Source organism: Triticum aestivum, chromosome 1A (assembly GCF_018294505.1).
Source record: "Triticum aestivum cultivar Chinese Spring chromosome 1A, IWGSC CS RefSeq v2.1, whole genome shotgun sequence".
NCBI lineage: Eukaryota > Viridiplantae > Streptophyta > Magnoliopsida > Poales > Poaceae > Triticum > Triticum aestivum.
Genome location: NC_057794.1, coordinates 335,619,107 through 335,638,624, shown reverse-complemented (window position 1 = coordinate 335,638,624; position 19,518 = coordinate 335,619,107). Strand labels below are relative to the sequence as shown.

At 43.9% G+C, this 19,518-nt stretch overlaps 2 non-coding genes and 1 pseudogene across 2 annotated transcripts; all 3 read left to right on the top strand.

Annotated features, from left to right (window-relative positions):
* The first annotated feature begins 1,369 nt into the window (after nucleotides 1-1,369).
* On the top strand, nucleotides 1,370-1,456 carry TRNAS-GGA (transfer RNA serine (anticodon GGA)). The gene has a single exon. It is a non-coding gene; the product is annotated as a tRNA-Ser (tRNA).
* A 422-nt stretch (nucleotides 1,457-1,878) lies between these two features.
* TRNAF-GAA (transfer RNA phenylalanine (anticodon GAA)) lies at nucleotides 1,879-1,951 on the top strand. Its single transcript has one exon. It is a non-coding gene; the product is annotated as a tRNA-Phe (tRNA).
* A 7,458-nt stretch (nucleotides 1,952-9,409) lies between these two features.
* On the top strand, nucleotides 9,410-11,533 carry LOC123184428 (NADH-ubiquinone oxidoreductase chain 4-like; annotated as a pseudogene).
* Nucleotides 11,534-19,518: the final 7,985 nt, after the last annotated feature.

The following is a 19,518-nucleotide window of genomic DNA, read 5'->3' as shown; positions in this document are numbered from 1 at the left end:
AGAAAATAAGGAGATAGTCAGTTGGCACTTTTCACACAAGAACCGCTTTTCGTATTAAGCACGGGAGTCGTAAGGAAAGACCTCTGCGTAGCTATCAAACGAATTAATGAACGAAATAAACGAATTCCGGTGAAACCAAGGCGAATTTCTGAGCCAGCAGTGGGAAAAAGATGCCAAGTATTGAGATGCAACATTATGAATGGTGCGATCCGAAGTCTTACTATTTACTCCAAATTGACTCAAATGGTTGACTGAACTTCACAGAGGACTAAAGCCGGGAACTTAAACTAATGGTTTTGCCTTTCCACTTCCCAATTGACTCTCATAAAAGGCTAGGCTACCTCTTCACATCGCACCTGATCCCGAATCATGTGCTCTGTTCAGGGGATCAATAGTGGCTATTAAGCTTTTCCCTTTCTATATATTCTTGAGAATAAGTAAATACCATCCTTTTTCCTATCAGCATCTCTCTATCTGACAGTAAATATTGCTTTCAATCGATCAGGCACTAGGTTATTAAAGTATGGATATGCCATATAATAAGGGAAAAGGCCTCAAGTTTTTTTAGCGCAAAAGAAAAGCCGATTCCAAATTTTCTATTTCCCGGCAAGTCTATGAGAGTCCTATTACGGATCCTCTGATCTTTAGCTTGAATGGTCGTGTTTTTATATAATTAGGTCTTTCTTCTGAGCTCTTCTATTACGGTACGGAAAAATCAAACCTATCACTCTCAAAGAATGGGTAAAAAGAATTCAAGCTAGGGGAGCCTACACTCTCTAACTACCTATACTACGCCCCCATTGATTGGAAACCCTCGGGGAAAATGATCCCATAAACAAAGGAATTATACAGTACGAAATAGCAAAAAAACAGACTAATTCGATTCTAAAAAATCGATAATAGATATTTTATTCTGCTTAAATTGTCCCGACAAGGAGAGATATTCAATATTTGAATCAGATTGGATTTCGTAGTATACCAATGTGAGCCAAACTATTACTATTTCATCTAACTTGAATAACCAAGGACTGAATTTGACTATGGATTCTGATAACTCGAGAAGTTTTTATTTGGTTATGATCCAAAAAGAAAAAAGAAAGGTTTAACAAGCCATGAGAAAATAGAGTAAAGTAACCATACGTTCTGTTTGCATAACGTGTATACGCCATGCCATACAATCGAAATAGAAACATGGGACGATTCCAGAATTTTGAATAGATCCGTGGGGATGAGAGAAGTTGTTGTTGAGAAATATGAAATTGGAAAGGAAGTCAAACTCCCTATGGAACCTGTGATCGGTTGTACCTGTACTTTAGTGATACGAAAACTCGCTATTCACTCAGTTTCTGGTCAATAATAAGATTATGTAGGAGAGATGGCCGAGTGGTTCAAGGCGTAGCATTGGAACTGCTATGTAGGCTTTTGTTTACCGAGGGTTCGAATCCCTCTCTTTCCGTTTCTGTTAATTCACCAACGTTACCGACCACAATGAAATTTCTAGTAAGAGGAAAATCCGTCGACTTTCTAAATCGTGAGGGTTCAAGTCAAGTCCCTCTATCCCCAATAAAAAGCCCATTTTACTTCCTAACTATTGTACCAACCTCTATTTTTCATTAATGGTTCAAACAAGATTCACTATCTTTCTTATTCTACTCTTTCACAAACGGATCCGAACTGACTTCTTTGGATCTTATCCCATTCATACAAATGAACATATTATAGTATAGGCAAGTAATCCCTATTATTAAGTAAGTCATTCACAATCCATATCATTATCCTGATATTTACTAAGTCCAATTTGAGAATACTTTTTTTCTTTTTTAGTCCCTTTAATTGACATAGATACAAGTACTCTACTAGGATGATGCACAATAAATAGTCGGGATAGCTCAGTTGGTAGAGCAGAGGATTGAAAATCCTCGTGTCACCAGTTCAAATCTGGTTCCTGGCACAGAACGAACAATGAATGCCTTTTCAGGAAAGAAAAGGGCCACATATTTTTTATAGGGAAAAGCTTTTTTAAGGGGAAGAATCATCAACAAAAAATCCAGGAAAGAACAGCGAAGGAAAAACGTGAAAAAACAAGTGTTTTCCCGGAACGGAATAGCGGAAATTCCATACGTTGATCACCAATGTTGCATGTCTTTCCTTAAGCAGGAGTACTTTGAGTTAGAAGGCCTACTTTATTCATCCTTTTAAAGCCTACTTATTCGTCTAGCTATTTCCAATTCTAATAAATAACCCGATCATATCATATCTTGGGAAACCCTAAGACTACCCAAGGTTGTACCCTACAGTGTTACCTGTAGTCTATACTTGTGTATACATTGCCTTCTGGGGTGGCAAGCTAGAACCAAGTAGTCTAGGTATCAATTCCAATTTAAGTCAATGATCCTCATTTTCTCCAACATTAAGAAGATTATTGGTAAGGTGACCAACCATCACGCAAGATTCCGGGTCGGAGTAGCACCTCTTGCCTGATATATACAGGTCGTTACTGGCGATTCGTTTGTGCCCTATGGTGTTCAATTGCCCGTTTGTCCCCCCCCCCTCGGGAGGGGTCAACCTACTTTGCCCGCTCAGGCACTCCAAAATGCTCTGACTAGACCGCCGACACCCATGATTTGTCCATCATTCAAAATGGCATTTCATAAGGGCTCATAAGGTAGGAGGAATCACAGATCCTCTGTGCACTTTCGCCTAGAGTTAGTTTGATTTTTCACTACTGTCTGAGTGGTGGCTAAACCCTGAAACTTTTCCTTAAATGAAATAAAGATCTAACTTTATTCCAGTAGTGGTTTCCGCAAATGTAGATAATCTTGTTGATTAACACCCACTTTCCATACCCTGCAATTTAGAGGCCATCACCTCTGGTCTTTTAGTAACATATCAGTAAACAAGGCTCTCCTCGTGTAGCTTTTTGTTCTCAAGGAAGAAAATCTCATTGATTACTTATAATGCCGGATGAAGCAAGTTACAGCATTGGTTCTTTCATGATTCACGTATATTGGAAACCTCTTTCTTTAGGAAATGGGATGGCATTCAATTCTCACTTAGGGATTCTCTTCTTCCTGAACATTCATGAAAAGAAGGACTCTGGCTTTAATGCTAAAGTTTAGTACTGGGCCAAGCGTACTTACCTACTTAGACAAGAGGGATACTTATAGATCTCTATGAGCGTAAGGCAAAGTGGGCAAGACTACTTCCACAACTACATTTTCGCTTAAGCAGGACCTGTGAGACCTCGAAGCAACCGTCTACTACTAGTTATAGATGCTATTTCTAATTGAATAGAATGGATGCTTCACAGCGGTTCTGCGACAGGCAGGGCAGCCGGGTGAACATAGGCAGTTGTTCCTATAGAACACAAGTCTTTCTCTAAAGCATGACCTTCCGATTGAACTACGTCTGGTCTCTATCCTTTTTATTCCAAAAATGGGTCCTCGATCAAAATGATCTGGTGTCTATGTCCATGCCTGAGGTTGGTAAACCCTATATCTATTGCGGGGTGGTTTGAGGAAGGGACAGCTTGTAACCCACGACTTACTACTACGAAGATTCTGGCGGAGAGCTTTTCACATATAGATAGGTCGGGATGAGGAAGCTCCGTAGTCAACTAATAGATAGAAAATCCACCTTGTGAACCGTGTTTGTCTTAAAGTACTGTCTGAGAAGGAATATACCTGTTCCAATCCCTCTACTGGCTATACTGATTGACATAGGTAGCTTTTGGAGTGGGCACGAACACACACATTCAAGGTTCGAAGAACTTCTACTTCACGCCTTGAGGATTCTATGACGCTCACTCAATGGTGTTGTGGCGATTGCAAGCAATCAATAAACGAGGAAGCCAAATTATGGATCCAGGAAGGCTGCATCAGAAGGAAGGGTAGGTGTTGCTATGCCGTTGGCTGGGACCGAGACAGAGAGAGGGGATCATAGCCCCTATGATCCCGGTAAAGAGTTCCAACTAAGCTCTTCTCAGGTTCTTTCTTTCTCTTCCAATCTTATGTTTATATATTAAAGTGTAGTTTTCTTACTATAATATAATAATACTAATGTAATATGCCCATTGGTGTTCCAAAAGTACCTTACCCGATTCCCGGAGATGAAGAAGCGACTTGAGTTGACTTATACAATGTTATGCATTGAGAAAGGACACTTTTTTTAGTTCACTGCCCTATACATAGAAAGAAGTGCTTTTCCACCGATATCAACATTCTATCTGGAATCAGTAGCGATAATTGTTGTATTGTGAGCCAGCCCCACCCATGGGTGAAATTGTACAGCTCCCTATCTCGTTGAAAGCCCCTTTGCTTACGGAAGAGAAGAGTTGGATGCCGTGGTGGGAAAGCTCCCGTTTCAACTTTGCTTCTTGTAAGCTTCGGTATAAATAGCTCACTTGCGGGATCTAATCTCATTCTGTGGGAACAGCTTTCATTTCTATCTTTTGGCTTAAAGTGGTGAACAAATCCTTTCTCTTCACTTTTTGTGCTCCGCATGGCTCCGGTCAAGATGTGACTCATCCTGTATATACATAATTAGGAGCCTCTCACGAACTTGTTAAAGAAAGGAGTACCATTTGTGTGGACAAGCCAAAGCAATCCTTTGATGTTCTCAAGCAAGCTTTAATTGAGGCCCCTGTGTTGGTTCTCCCTGATTTCAGTAAAAGATTTGTGCTAGGGACAGATGCCTGTGGGCATTGGAGCTGTGATAAGGGGTAGAAGTATTCATGTGGGGTGGGTTTCGAAGGGAAGGTTGCACAATAGATCGGAGATCCTTTGAGGAAGACTGAAATGACTATACTTATAGAATGGTCCATATCGAACAGATACGATACTGGTTTACACAGAGAATATCGCCTAGCTCTAAAACGGCAGCACCTGAGTGCAACTTCGAGTAAGAAAGAACGACCTTCTGTTACCTTTTTACCGGGGCATTGTTTTAACAACTTTAGCTGATTGATCTATGAATGGAGGGATTCAAGCTTATTTTTGTTAACCGAGATGCAAACGACTAACAAACTGGATTCGAAGCCACCTGTCGTAATAGTACCTGCGGGTTCTTTCTGTGGAGCCTTCAAATGCAATAGCTAGCTGCCCAACGGCCAATGCCACAGGAAAATCTCCATTTTCCAACTTATACAACTCTTTGGGGTCCAAAGATACTCGCCATTGCAACATAATAAATAGGACCGGTGGGATCGCCTTCAACAGATATATCGGTTTCACTGCTTTTGTACCCTTTGTTTTGGTCATGTGGATGACCCGCAGACCGTAGATAAGATGGATACCCACGTACTGCCTTCAATGAAGAGAGTTTTACCAAGGACCGTTAGACAAATAGGGGGGACAGACAAGAGGTATGCAACCTGCTGAATATTGTCACCGAATCGCTCACTGACAAATACTTGGGGCTCCCCTCCCTGGTAGGGGTGGATAGGAGCGACTGCTTCCAACACTTAATTGAGAGAGTTTGCACTCGGATTAATGGCTGCAAAGAGGAAGGGCTAATTGGCTCCGCCATGGAGACGAAATACGAGCTTCTTTCATCACATCATTTTGCAACGGAGAAAAAAGAAGAACATAATAAAGTTTCTGAATGACTCAAACGGCAACAGGATCGAAGGTAATGACCAGTTAGCATCTCTGATACAGGGTTACTTTGAGGGACTGTTCACCTCAGAAGTCCTAGCTCCCGACCCTGGGCTACTGGGGAAAGTAAACAGGCGAGTAACTGAAGAAATGAACGCAAGCCTCTTGGCTCCGTTCACGGCAGATGAAGTAAAGGCAGCACTCTGAATTCAATCGAGAGTTAGGTACAGTAATCTTCAGATATGACAATACCTCCCCCAAAGCACTGTCAAGTGTTGGAATTAGGGCACCAACCATGAATAGGAGCTGTATAGAACTCCGGAAAGAGACCTTTGATGAAGTCGGCATCCTCCCAAGTGGCATTTGCTTGATCCAAACTAGCCCACTTCCTTGGTTGCTGAAAAACCATGCAACGCAAGTAATTTTCCACACACTGATTCACACGTTCTGTCTGGCCATCTGATTGTGGGTGATAGGCAGAGCTAAACCTCAATTTCACTTGCAGTGCTTTGAAGAAGGCCTGCCACATGTTACTTGTGAATATCCAGTTTCTATCCGAGACTATTGACTTTGGCAATCCATTCCACTTAAAAACATTATCCATGAAAGCATGAGAGACTGATTGTACTGTATAAGGGTGAGCAAGGGGAATGAAATGAGAATATTTAGTGAACCTGTCCACCACCAACAATATGACTTATTTTCCCAATGATTTGGGAAGACCCTCAAAGAAATCCAGGGAGATGTCAGTCCAAGTAGAAGTAGGTAATGGCAGTGACCAGACAATTCTTCAATGTTGTGAAGGCCTCAATTTGAGCATCCGACCACTGGAATGCATCTTTTTTAGACAGTCATGAAGTGGCCTAGAATTGATCCCATAATTCTTGACAAATCTTCTTTTTCTGCAGCCATACCAAGAAAACTCCTCAACTGAGTGATAGTCTTAAGTGCCGGCCATTCTTTAATGGCAACTATTTTGTGGGGGTCTGTAGATAGACCCTATCCTTAGATAACATGCCCTAAATACTCCACTTGAGGGACAGGAAAACTGCATTTGCTAATCTTAGCATATAGTTTTTGTGACCTTAGAATGTCTAGGACTAACTTTAGATGCTTGAGATGAGCTTGTTTGGTCTTGCTATATATCAGAATATCATCAAAGAATACCAAAAGGTATTTCCGGAGCAAAAACATGATTCATTAAAGATTGGAAGGTAGCAGGTGCATTAGTGAGTCCAAATGGCATCACTAAGTATTCATAATGACAAAAATATGTCCTAAAATTTATGAATGTCTTCTCTTCTCATTCTTATCTGATGATAACCTGATCTCAAATCAAGTTTGGAAAACAGTTGTGCACCATGTAGCTCATCTAATAGATCCTCAATGATAGGAATATTGAATTGATTTTCTGCACTTAACCCGAAAGCAAGTTTGAAAACAAGACCTGCTCTATGAAGTGATGGAAGTAGTGAAGGTTTAGGCTTCGGATCTGTGAAGTTCAGGTTTTGGAGTAGAGGTCAGAGGCTAGTGCGGGTAGCCCTGTCGGAAACTAGAAAGAAGAGGCTGATGCACCTGCCCGACGGTGGGTGGGTTCAGCTCGATCAACTGGGATAGGAGTTTTTTCTCTATCTTGCTCCATGGTGTTCAAGCAGTGCGTCCAGAAAGCTGTGATTCATGGGAGGGAGCAGCTTCAATAGCTTTGGCTGTGAAAACTCTTGGTCTTGGAGCATCAGTGTCATCAGTTCACCCAAGATCAGCAGGACAAATAACTACTAGGTTTGTGCCAGAAAAGCGTCTTGCGTGATGGGGAAAGAGTGGAAAAAGAAAGAGATTCATCAGCTATGGAATCTGACAGGTATCGGTATTGAACAGAGGGGGCTGTTCACAAAGCATCCCATGGATGGTAATGGTGCTTCCCCAGCTGCTGTTCCTACTCCTTTGGCTGGTGCCAAATCAGGTGACTTTGAAGTTGAAGCTTGCCCGCAGAACGATGTAACCATGCTGGTAGTACTATGATTGCCTTAGAGCGCAGATGTCTCTGTCCCTAGGAACGTGATGCTTAGGTGCGAGGTGAAACACAAGCAGGAGATCGAGAAAAGAAATCATACGGATTGCAACCTACAGATGAAGAATCTGCTTCATTGTTCCCACCATCTATATCAGATGTTTAATAAGAATAGGAATCGAATAAGCTGCTGATTGACTGAGGAAGCATTTGAAAAGAAAGGAAGGGTGATGCTTGTTAAACAAAGCTGCGTGTGGGGCCGCCACGTATAGCTGTAGTTTCTGCTGTAGCATCGGTTATTTCCGTTATTGCTGTAGTAGCATCGGTTATTGCTCAGGTTACGAATGACCCAATCTATCTATGGCAACCACCCCTACTTTTAGTAGATGGAGATGCGCACCTAGAAAAGACGGATGAAAGAGAACCTGCCCTTCTGACTTCTTCTCTTGTCTGTCCTTTACGCAAAGCGATCTATGGTCTCAACAAGCCCCGATAGCGTCGGTTTTTGAAGTTCAGCACAGTGGTTATGTTATCCAGGCAGGGTTTGCTCGGAGTGATCATGATTCGGCCATGTTCGTATCAGTTTATCCTCGAGGACGTGCTATTCTGTTGTTGTATGTTGATGATATCAAACTGACTGGTGATTACTCCGTTACCATATCGCTGATCAAGTGTCGCCTTCATCAATTATTTGCTATGAAGGCGCTGACGCGCCCTAAGCCTTTTCTTGGCTTGGAGGTCGCACATTCTCCTCGTGGATATTTGGTATCTCAGATCAAATAACGTCATGACTTGATCACTCGAGCTCAACTCAATGATGAGAAGACTGTTGACACTCCCTTGGAGCTTTACGTTAAACTCCGTCCGACTGATGGCTCACCATTATCTGATCCGACGCAGTACAGACAGTAGGTCGGCAGTTTGGTTTATCTGACGATCTCTTGCCCAGATGGCTTTTCCTAAGAAAGTCAGCCTTTCATGGCTGCCCCCCGGTCAGTTCACTTTGCAGCAGTTCATCGGATTCTTAGATATATTCGAGGTACCTTTTCTCGAGCCATCCTTTTTTCCGTCATCGTCTTCTTTAGAGTTGCATGCAACTACTGATGCCGATTGGGCCTTCAGATAGGTGCTCAACTACAGGCTTATCTATTTTATGGGGAGACGAGACACTATCTTGGATGAGATAAAAGCAATAGACAGTTGCTCCTTCCACTGCCGAAGCGGAGTACCGTGCCATGGCACACTACTCGATAGATTGTATGGCTCCGTTGGTGACTTTCTGATTGCGGGTTTCATTTGAAAAACCCCAACGCCATTCATCTTGTGTCAAATCCGGTCTTTCATGCAAGAGTTTCATTTTTGGCCGCTACTACGTTCGTCGAAAACTTCTTGATGGCACCATCATCTCATTACCTTAATTTTTCCCTTCAACTTCGGCTATGACCAATGCCCCACCTAGCTGAATAGGCGTAACAAAGCTACCTGAAAAAGGCAAGGTGCACCTTAGATTGAAATCGACAAATTGCGTTTTGCCAGATGGATTCTTTAGAAAGATTCCCGGATAAAGTTCAGTATAATATTTAGTTATAATCTAAATAAAGGCGCATACATGGGCGGGCAGGGGGCCCCACTACTTCTTCATTCAGGGGGGCTAGCCTCATGACTTCCCACTAGGCGAGGGGTGCACCTAACCCACCTACTCACTCATCAATTACAGTGTTCAGCTGACTTGCACAGAAAGACCCCTATTGTTTAGTAATTTGGCGCCCCATCTTTTGATTGACTGTTGTCAACTAATCTTTTCAATGTTCAATTCTACTCTATGTTAGCACATTTCTGTGAATGCTATTACGGTCTAAGTGGTCCTATTCTCTATCCCGTGCTAGGAAGCATTACTCCTCTTCTCATTCCAAATTCTTCAATAAGACCGATACGATTGATTGGTATGTGCGTTTCTCTTATTACTTTTTTGTATCCCCCTGTTCCTCGGATACAATTCGATCCTTCTACGGCCAAGTCTCAATTTGTGGAAAGCCTTCAATGGCTTCCTTATGAAAACATCCATTTGTATATGGGTATAGACGGTCTTTCATTATTCTTCGTGATATTGACCACATTTCTGATCCCTATTTGCATTTCAGTGGGTTGGTCTGGTATGAGAAGTTTTGGGAAAGAGTATATTACAACATTTCTAATTCGTGAATTTCTAATGATCGCCATGTCCTGCATGCTGGATCCTCTACTATTCCATGTTCTTTCCGAAAGCGTGCCAATCCCTATGTTGTGCGGAGCTGAGCATCTTCTATTCGCTGGGATCACGCTTTTCCTCTGCAGGGGCCTTGTGCAGTAAACCCCCTACGGGCGGTCCCCCATTGTCGTAAAGTAGTAAAGGTCCCCGCGAAGCTTTCGGGAAGAGGGGTAGTCTTGTGCGTAAGCATAGCATTTCTGGTCGAACGACCGAACCACACATCTTTTTTTGGTGGGAGGGTACTCCGAGTAGTGGGTACCTCGTAGGACCTCGACCCGCCTACTCAGGTCTTGTATGGATATGCAGGAAGGGGTGCTCCTAGGTGTGTGTAGGGGGTGTGTTTGTTCGCGAGAATGAATTCCTCGTCAAGTCAGGGGGGTGGACACACTTGCGCGAATTCGGGTAACGGCTACAAGGGATAAAAATAAAGGAAACTGTACCCGACCAGGGATGGACGTAAACTCGTAAGCTACCGAGGGTAGGGATAATCGTCCAGGTCTTATTTAAAAAAAAGCCGCCCCGCCACTGCAGGCAGGTTAGTTCCTCTGTCGTTGCCGGAGAGTTCTTGGCGAAGAGACCTTAGGATAAGTTGCTAAAACAAACAGAGGGGAGGATCGACCCGTTCAGTAGAATTCCGAAGAAAGACTGTTGGCAGCAGGTGGAGACATTTCTTTGGCCCCCTTCCAAATAAATGCGGGCAGGGTAGAGCTCGGCAGGGGGTTCGAGAATAGGGTAGGGTTTTTGACGGTCGGGTCCCCTACCACTAGTCCGGCTAGCCTTCTTTCGGGCAGGAAGCAGGCCTAAACGACGGGCGGGCATCTCTCGCTACGCAAGCAGCATTGTTCGCCACCACCCGAGAAGCAAAAGATTCGAGAGTCAAGGCGGAAAAGACAAGGATAGTGGTCTAATGACAAGGGCCGACGACGGAAGCTCGGGACGGAGCCGTATGATGCGGAAGTCTCACGTATGGTTCCCTGAGAAGGGAGTGGGTGCCCACTGGAGCTTCGACCAACTACCACCGGTCAATTTCGCTTTGGGGCCACCCCTGACTCTACCATCATTATAGGGGTATGGGGTTCGAGACAGAGAAAGATCAAGGCAGCATATTAGTTTTTCCTATATACTTTACTGGGATCCATTTTTATGCTATTAGCTATTCTGTTGATTCTTCTCCAAACAGGAACCACCAATTTACAAATTTTATTAACCACTAAATTTAGTGAGCGGCGCCAAATCCTTCTATGGATTGCTTTTTTCGCCTCTTTTGCCGTCAAAGTGCCTATGGTACCAGTTCATATTTGGTTACCCGAAGCCCATGTAGAGGCACCTACGGCTGGATCCGTCATCTTGGCTGGAATTCTTTTAAAATTGGGAACCTACGGGTTTTTAAGATTTTCAATACCCATGTTTCCCGAAGCGACACTTTGTTTCACTCCTTTCATTTATACTCTAAGCGTGATTGCTATAATATATACTTCCTTGACCACTTTAAGACAGATCGATCTTAAGAAGATCATTGCCTACTCCTCAGTAGCCCATACAAATTTGGTGACTATTGGTATGTTTAGTTGGGCGGCGGCCGTTAGGTCACCTATTTTGAGTTATGGACACACAAGCAAGGCCAAAACATGTGTGTCGGGCATGCGACCCATCAACCTACTAGCAATAGGGGAGACAACTTAGCATGTCGCAACAAAAGCGTCTATTCGAGGCGTCAGCAAAACACCGCCGTCTGTTCCTAAAACAAAACCCCTTAGCGCCCCGGGACGGGAGTGGGGGACGACCCTACGCAGACAGCAGCAGCACCGGAGGGGAGACCGTCCGTTGAACTACCAAAAAAGGGTAAACCAATGTGATCATGACATTGTAGGTGCTTGCGATGGGACGTATGCGACTTCCCTCATAAGTAATGGGTGGCATAGCCTGTAGCAGAAGTCCCCTTTTTTATCCATTTCTTTGTTACCCCAGAAGGGCCCACCCTGGTGGGACCGAGAGAAAGAAAGGACGGGGGGGGGGGCGACCATGCATGGCACTTCTCGACCGTGTCTCCAAGGGACAGTTGAACGAGTGACTCATGAATGCTGCCGGGTTGGACGAGCCAATAACTCGAACGTGTTCGGTCAGTTTTTTGAGCAAGAATCACAGCGTTACCTTACCTTCACCATGATACGGACTCCAAGTTCTTATGGCGGAGCACGAGGAGTTTCCTTCAATATGATGATGAGAATGGAAACCAGAAGCACGACTGGGTCTTCGTAGTCTGAGATCATACTTATATATCAGTCACAGTAACGTAAGCATGAGACTTTTTGGTAGTACCGGTGAACCAGATGGCCGCGGCGAGGGAATCTGGGACGGAGGACTCGTAATATCTCTATAGATCTGGCAAAAGCGAAAGACCCCTAACGTCAGGGGCTGACCACTGAGCTCACTCAGGCCCCGCTGGGCGGGCCAGAGTGGGTGCGAGCTGGAATTGCCATAGCTTATGGTTAGAGCAATAGGAAAGGGCCCAGCAGAGAGAACAGTCAGGATAACGAGCGCGGAGCCCACTTGGCAGGCGGCAGGAGCAGCGGGCAAGTGCTTGCTTGGTAGGCCAACAGCCCTGTGAACCGGGCGGGGCACTCGACGAAAGGGGGGCACGCTGAGCAAGTACGCAAAATTGGCCCTGCGGAGCTTTCAAAAAGAAAAGCAAGGACCACTACGGGAGGTCGAACCACGGACCGGAGGTAGTAGAACGTGATCCGCACCGGTCAATATTGGATCAAACAATAGGGGACCGTAGCACTGACCTTTTTTTTCAAGACAATAGGTACTGTTCCCTACCGAGACAAGGGACACTCTCAACGGATCCTCCACGCGCTGGGCATACCATAGTTCTTCCGTGCGTCTTTATCGTGGCGGAAACAGAACAAGAGGGAAAGACCCGGCCGACTCGCCCAGGGCTCGAGGGCGAGCCATACGAGAGTGAGTCGAATTCTGTTTACGTTCTCGGTTTGGGTTCGGGCCCCTCTCGATCTTTTGCATATAAGGGAAGGGGGAAGGAGTCTAAATCTATGGACATTAATGAACCACCATTGATGGACGTTGCACATGACACGAGAAATTCGACTCGACGGTCCGGTGCTAATAGAAGTCGCTTACTCTCCGTCTAGCGAAGGTGCCAGATCCTTAAAGTAAAGTATCTATCAGCCTAGTGTACCAACCACGTGGTACGACGGGCACTCAAAGACCTGGCGAATGAGGGCCCACCCCACCCAAGAGCGCTTATGTCATATGGGAACTCTCGGCTGGAAACAATCCTTATGGTTTTTATATCCGGTTAGAATAATAAGAAAGAATCAAAGTCCAGGTTGGTTGGTGAGCCTAGTGATAGGAGACTATCTAGCTTGGTTCGGAGAGCACTTGTTGGGTTTCAGATTCGTTTTTTGCTAAATGTTACGGCCTAAATGCTGAACTATTGACCCTACTTGTTCGGATGGGTGTTCACTCCAAAGTGTTCCCGGACTGCATGCATACATCCGTAAGTAACTTAGTGCAACATGGCAAATTTCATTGAGAGGAATCAGCAAAGAAAAGAAATCTTCTCCGGGTGATCAAGTTCCTTTTTCGATCTGGTCCACGTCTTTGCTTTCTTCAGAGGCCCATTTTCCTGGGCATCAGTGAGTGGAATACTTAACAGTGAGTACATTCTTATGTAGATTCCATTGCTCGAATGGGACTTGTTTGTTGGCACCGACCTCGATAAGAAGCAAGGGAGTGGTGCCGAAGCAAATGGAGCTGCAGAGCCGTTTGTTTACCAATCCGCCAACTTTAGCTAGGAAAAGTGTAAGAGACCGTGCATCTTCATGTAAATAAAGGTAAATAATCTCAGAAACAGTCAAGAAACCGGGAATTTTTTATTCCATTTCTTAGCCAGGGCAAGCCCTACCGACCTACGACCGGAGAAGATGTTGTGTTGTTTGTATCACTTGCTACAGATAGAGAAGCTAGAACATGAACTGCCCGGGAGGGTTCAAAGAATGAGGTCTTGACCTTTGAGCTGGATCTCATCTCATTCTAGCACATACTACGAGCGATTGACTTAAAGAATACAACAAATGGTTGTGGGGTTATCTTTGTACCCTGTGACTACAACCACAAGGTCCGAATCAAGCGAAACGGCTGAGGCGCAAGCCCTTTTCTCGCCACTACTCTGTGTACCCAAAGTCAGCAACCTTTTTGGCACGCTGGCTAGCAAGTTCATTGCTTCAATGACATGAATTCAATCAAGTGGACAAATCCTATCCTGGAAAATATGGGCAATCAGCTGGAAACTCAATAGTCTTACGCGGAAAGCACTCAACCGGCCTTCCTCTTCTGAATTATATGAATGACAGAAATCAGTCCTCACTTGTATTAACTTCATGAGTGAAGAGATAGACAAGGTGGTGAAAAGCATGAAACCAAATACTGCTCCAGGTCCAGATGGCTTCTCTGTTAGCTTTTTAGAGCTTTTTGGCCCCAGTTGAGAGATATACTAATATAAATGCTTCAGGAGCTGTATCATGGCAGGTTGAACTTGTCCAGACTAAACTATGGTGTCATTTCTCTACTGCCAAAGATTAAGGATGCTAATAGTATCCTACAGTATAGACCCATATGTGTTCTAAATGTTATGTTTAAAGCTATTACCAAAGCTCTGACACTTAGATTTACTCCTCTGGCTCGACAAGTAATCAGCTCTCTTCAGACTGGATTTATTCCTGGGAGGTACATTTTGGATGGATGTGTAATTCTTCATGAAGTTTTGCATGAGTTGAAAACCTCTCACTCTGAAGGAATTTTGCTTCAGTTGGACTTTGAAAAAGCTTATGATAGAGTTCAGTGGCCTTTCTTGGCAGAGGTAATGCATAGGAAAAACTTCCCTGACAGGTGGATAGATTGGATTAGACAAGCAGTGGAAGGAGGCAAAGTGTGTGTGAATATGAATGGAGATTGGCGAGAATATTTCTCTACTTTCAGAGGTTTGAGGCAAGGAGATCCTCTTTCTCCTTTGCTTTTTCACCTAGTAGGTGATGCACTATCTGCAATTCTGGATAGAGCTAAGGAAGCAGGTGTGATTAGAGGTTTGGTACCACATCTGATACCAGGGGGGATTAGTCATTTGCAATATGCTTCTGATACTTTGCTTTTTTTGCATAATGACATGGAGTCTATTACTGGATTCTAATTCCTTCTCTACTGTTTAGAGGAAATGTCTGGCATGAAAGTCAATTACTTAAAGAGTGATATTTTCACAGTAGGGTTGAGTGTAGAGGAGGAGCAGAGGGTAGCTGATATAACTGTGAGATAGGCAAATTTCCAATAAAATATAATATCTGGGATTACCAATCAGCAAAGACAAGATCTCTTCTAATGATTTTTTTCATTAAAAGGTAGAAAAGAAGTTGGACTCTTGGCAATGCAAACATTTCTCTTATGGAGGAAGAGATATATTGATCAATGCATGTTTATCAAATGTCCCTATGTACCTTCTGGGTTGCTACACTTTGCTTGTCAAAATACAGAAAAAAGTTGATACAATAATAAATCACTTCTACTGGGAGTAAGAAGAAGAAATTTCACATGGTCAGATGGGAACACCTATGCACCCCTAAAGATTATGGTGGTGTGGGCTTCACTGATATGAGAGTCAGAAACATTTGTTTACTGTCAAAGTGGCTGGAGGAGGTCAATTAACTACTGGAGCTTACACTGCAGATACTACTTATTAAAGGGCACACATTTCAAGACACCTTCAAGCTACTGAAATTGGAAAGCAATGATGTTATACTGGGTTATGATTGGCTATATCGTCACAGTCCAATCAATTTAGATTGGAAGGCCAGAACAATGAGTATTTGTCACAATGGGCAAGAAACCATTATTCTTTCTGACAGCAGCAATACTACTTCTCCAACATTGTTAGACCCTGATAAGTTTCAGAAGGAAATTGATAAAGGAGTTATGGGCTACTATCTTTATCCCTTATCTTGTGACTCTGCTGATACTGATGATGAAAATACTTTGGAGGAACTTAACTTGGTATAGTGAGCCTAGTAGGCGGCGGGAGTCCCGTACGATTGCTTGCATTTCTCTGGAATTGAACTAGCCCTTGGGAAAGGTAGACATGAAGGTACCATGATTTCTCACTTTATAGAAGCGTTAGAGCTCGGCTGACACAGTGATCGAAAGCTGCGCAACCAAAACAACTTGAAACCGCCCATGCACCTTTTGCTTTTCCTGATATCGTCCCTTCAGGTAGTTGGATATGAGCACATTCAAATTGGAATTCTTCTGATCCCAGATCCAATAGAAGTTTTGAGGTAAGAGGTACCGTGAGCATATTTCTTTGTTCGATACCCAGTTTTTGATCTCGCAAGCAAGGAAATCGAAGAATAGCTCAGTATTATTATGTCTCCCTCCGATAATGAGTGGTAGTGAGCTCTGCCCTAGAGAATGAAGACTCCAAGCAGCATCTCAGTCTCGATATTTGCCTTTTCGGGAGACGACTTGTGATAAGCAAGTCAGCCATGTCCTAAAGAAGTAGTGGGAGTGGATGGTTATAAAGGAAGGCGCAAGTGTATTACGGAGCGGAGAAGCTTTAGAGAAAGTTCTACCTCGCGGGTGAAACCATAGATTGGAAGGTGTAGGTCACTCACACGTGTAAACAAAGCGAAATCATAGAGCATAGCTCATTTGTAATGCCCCTGTCCAAACTGACCACAGGATTTAGGTCGTCCCTCCCAATCAAAAGAAGGAGGGTTCTGTTCATCTTCCGCTGCCACTCCAGGCATTGGAGCGGGATTCGGATGCCGCTCTTGACTGACCACAGCTTCCGGGGGAGCGGTCTACTCCCGGGATGCAGAGGCGTCCTCACAGTCAACCAGAAAAGCTTTGAATAGCTCTTCCGAGTTAGTGGATCCGGAGGGAGGCATTGAAGGGCCTGGGTCCCCCATTCCGTCCCAGTCGGACTCGGAGCGAAGCATCTCCCAACAAGATTCGAAAAATTCATTATCCCCAACCTAGGGCTGGTCGAGTATGAAGAAAAGACCTATATGGGATTCAGATTACCGAAATTGGATTTCCTTATTGATCCATATGTCGCTTAGACTTTACTTTTCCCCTTTCCTCTATTTGTTCGATAGGGTCTTCGTCTCCGTGTAAAAGCAAACTCTCCAAATTTATGACCAACCTTTCCTTCAGTGATCTTACAACGAACAGGAGTTTTTCCATTGTAAATGAGTACGGAGCAATCAACGAATTCCGGCGAAATAGAAGATCTATGTGACCAAATTTTCCTGCTCCTTAGACTTTCTCTACTATGCCTTTTCTCGTGAACTACTAAATGACTCCTCTTGCTCCAAGCTCCCTTTTGTTGCCTTCTCGTTCACATCCTCGTTCAATTGAAACAAGCTTTCAATCAATATCTGCAGGCACATTATAGAATTCCTATATGGAAATTCATTTGCGGAAGACCTCCATTCAAACATGAGAAAAGCTTCTGGGCCCGTCCAAGATGGGATGGGAGAAAAAAGCTAAAAAAATCTGGATTGTGCATTGGTCGGGATCTCCGTAACAAGTAGGTGAACGGTGATGATCAAAACCAGGAGAAAGATCTGAAAAAAGGGGACTTGGATAGGATTTTGACCACGATCAAAAGATAGGAGGGGTTCTCTTTCTTTCATCGCTGTCAAAAGCAAAGGCTACCAAAAAAACCTTTACTATCATGGAGATCGTTAAAGAAAACATGGATCCAAATGCCAAAGGGGAAAAATGGTGGAAAAGCTTCTCAAGGCCTCGTCCTCCTCACCGCGCAAGCATGGGAAAAACGTTATGTGCTATCATTGCAGGGAGAAGGGTCATCTTGCGGAGATCTACAGAAAAGAGGCGACCCGCTTCGTTTGTGGCGCCTTCGGCCACAGATCCTTCTACTGTCCTAGGCGAGGAAGCAAGGTAACCAAGTAATCCTCTTTCTTGTGCTTCAGCCCTATGAGGATATGGTGAGAAACGTGGAACATTTGAGAAAATGTGCTGTGTCGTTGAGGGGAAGAGCTTTTCTTTCGAAGGCATCTTTCTGAAGGAAGAGTGTCCCCTCCATTTGGATACAGTTTCTGATTGTTAGCTAGAATATATGGGTGTATTGTCATTCAAGTTCTATAGATGGTGTCTGTCTCACTATCTGTTTGAGTGCCTGAAGGCCCCTGGAGGAGTCGTTCTGTGAGTTGTTCAAGCTCGCCCTTAGACCGAGTCAAGTTAGCGATAAGAGTCAGCTACTTTGGCCTTGTCATTGCTTTGTTGCCATATAGATAGGTTGGAGTGTGGGTGGCCACTAACCCAACGAATGAACTTACGTGTAGGTGTGATCCTATCTGCTCTTCCACTATAGGACTAGAAATCCAGTACAACCATGTCCCTTTCTTAGAGGAAAAGCCCTCTTTGAAGGAGAATCCACTTCTGAGCGCCAAAGGCGGGCATCCGACGTCACCAAAAAGAAGGAGAAAGGCATTCAGGCACCGCAAATCCAAGAAACTCCGAATACAGGCCGGCACGAAAAGAGAAATGACCAAAGGGATTGGGGCTGTTTCGGCACCAAAAAAAGTGTCACTATGCTAAACACATCGAATATCCGTCTCTTTATGTGGGAGCGAACCATCTTCGCTTACGGGTCTACCGATCCTATAGCTCCGATATAGATTTAAGTAACTTGGCAGAAAAAAATGCGGAAAAACGGTTTTGGATGGAAGAGGTAGATGAGAAAGACTTTCCACTTAGAGTCAGAAGTCCACGCTAGATGACCGATCTTTATGACCTTGAGGAAAATTACCTATCTTGAATTAATACACCAAAATCGGTTATTTCAATCGATCCACGAAAGGAATTGATCACCACGATAATGTGACGCAAGGCAAAATCTGTAATCAACATCGGTTATGTGAAATAGGTCATTTGAGAAAAAAAGAGAGAATAGGACAATCTATATGTTTAACACAAGCGGTTAAGTCGATAGCTTTCTTAAGGAACAGCTAAAGAAAACGCTCTCACGAATCCTATTTTCTGATTATGTATGCCGCGACATTACGATTTGGAGCTTTGATCCGGCCATGTAGAGCACTCATAGAGGTCCGGCTTCACGTCAGTAATCTACCACACCCATGCTGGAATTCAGTAGAGTCCCACGAGTCAATCGACAAAAGCGAGAAACGAGGTTGTTCGACAAGGCTACGGTCTAACTTTTTCTTCCTAGCGGAGTTCAATACGAAAATAAAGGCGCTCCGCATTGGGAATGGCGTACTACGTACGGGTGGTATTTCAGGTATAACTGATCAGGGTTGTTCTGAAAGCAAGTCAATTGGTGCTTTGGAAAGTGAGTGCCAGAGGCTAGTCACTGCTTGGTTTACAGAAGGGAAGGAAGAAAGAGATACCGAAGCAGATTCAGTATAGAAAAGAAGAAATTGATACCATTCATTCCAGTTTATTTGATACCCACTTAAAGTTTCTATCAAACCATGTCTTTTTCTTCGAACGTCAATCTCGTAGGAATTTCGATTGGAAGTGTGGTATTGAAGGGCGAAGCCTTTACTCTTTGACTTGTTTCTTTGAATATAACATAATATTGACTGCGCACTTCGAAAGATGATGGTGTATTC